General features: G+C 42.8%; 2 protein-coding genes across 6 annotated transcripts in view; both read left to right on the top strand.

Moving 5' to 3' along the window:
* Positions 1 to 968, top strand: part of LOC102671167 — a 77,480-nt gene that overhangs the window by 64,176 nt on the left and 12,336 nt on the right. The window lies entirely within an intron of this gene.
* Positions 7 to 968, top strand: part of LOC102681021 (teneurin-a) — a 401,303-nt gene continuing 400,341 nt past the window's right edge. For all 5 annotated transcript variants that reach the window (XM_006614782.2, XM_031510006.1, XM_006614781.2 and 2 more), the window contains exon 1: positions 7 to 81. The gene's annotated coding sequence lies outside the window, so the exon portion shown is untranslated. The remainder of the gene's footprint in view (positions 82 to 968) is intronic.

Here is a 968-nt window from a genome sequence, read left to right as displayed (position 1 = left end):
CCGCGTCTGTTTCATCCGCCGGTAGAGGCGCTCGCAGCCCGGGCCAGGTCTTCGCCTCCCTCTTGGCGCAACAGTATGGAAGTGAGTGATGATATAATTGATGTTTAATGCCTTGATCGAGAGGCTTGCGCCGGCCTGGGGAAAAGTTTCGCGGACGTAGGTGGCCGGTATCACGGGCCACGAGTGTTTGGGGGGAAGGAACGGTGTTTGATGGGAGTTATAGAGGAACGTATTGGGGGTGGGAATTGGTAATTTATCGAAGGGACTGCGGATTTTCAGGGTGGGAACAGGGAAAAGTATTACCGTCGCGGTGATTGATTTTGTCCGTCATGGAATATTAGTTCTCCTTGTCGGCTTCGTCTTTTTAAATTTTCCATGCTACTTTTGATTGATTGTTTATTGAAATCGGGAATTTTGGAACGATTAATAATCGATACTATTTTTTTTAATCGATAACTGATCGATATCAAAATTTATAAAGAAGTTAGCGATTTTAATAAATGATGAACTATTATAAAAAAATTATTAAATTAAATACATCCAGAGTCTTTTATATTGAAAAATTGAAGAAATCTACATCAAATCGAGCGTAACATTTTTAGCAAAAATTGCAACAACAACAAAAAAAAACAGTTCGCAATTTACAATTGCAATAAAAAAAAAGAGGTTACACAACGCGAGCTACAACCGTCATCTTCATTAAGCGGAAGCACCGATCTCATCGATCTCCCCCCTGCCTCCTAGACAAAAGAAATTAACGTAACGATTCGACTTCTAAGGCGCAGCCCTGATTGGATGGCCCTTCGTTCGGCCAGTCTTCCACCCGGATTCAAACGAACTTTAACGAGCGACTTAATGAGCAACCTATGAACTTTCAATTGCAACAATTAAATCGGCAGCGTGAAACGAACGGGCGCAGGGAAATATCCGCGCGAACAGGCGCGATCATCGAGTAATGGCCTGTCGAA

This window comes from Apis dorsata, unplaced genomic scaffold (genome assembly GCF_000469605.1).
Source record: "Apis dorsata unplaced genomic scaffold, Apis dorsata 1.3 scaffold_197, whole genome shotgun sequence".
NCBI classification, from domain to species: domain Eukaryota; kingdom Metazoa; phylum Arthropoda; class Insecta; order Hymenoptera; family Apidae; genus Apis; species Apis dorsata.
Note: the sequence above shows the minus strand (reverse complement) of the source record. Positions and strands in the feature narration are given on the sequence as shown.